Source organism: Eimeria mitis, genomic scaffold (genome assembly GCF_000499745.2).
Source record: "Eimeria mitis Houghton genomic scaffold, Emh_scaff4714, whole genome shotgun sequence".
Classification (NCBI taxonomy): domain Eukaryota; phylum Apicomplexa; class Conoidasida; order Eucoccidiorida; family Eimeriidae; genus Eimeria; species Eimeria mitis.
In genome coordinates this window covers 1,922-2,189 of record NW_013573017.1, presented here as the reverse complement: position 1 = coordinate 2,189, position 268 = coordinate 1,922, and positions in this window count along the sequence as shown.

Below are 268 nucleotides of genomic sequence, written 5' to 3'. Positions count from 1 at the left end.
GGGTGGGTGGGTGGGTGTTTATAAAAATAAAGGGAAAAGAAAAAGAAAGAAAAAAGAAAAAAGAAAAAAGAAAAAAAATAAAGAGAAAAAGATGTATGCAAGGAGTGAATAAGAGAGAAAATATATAAAAAATATTTAATTTAATTAAAAAAATAATTAATTTATTTATATTTATATTTTTTTATTTATTTACACTCATTTATTTATACTTATATTTATTTATTTATTTACTTATTGATACTTATATTGATATTTATTTATTTATTTA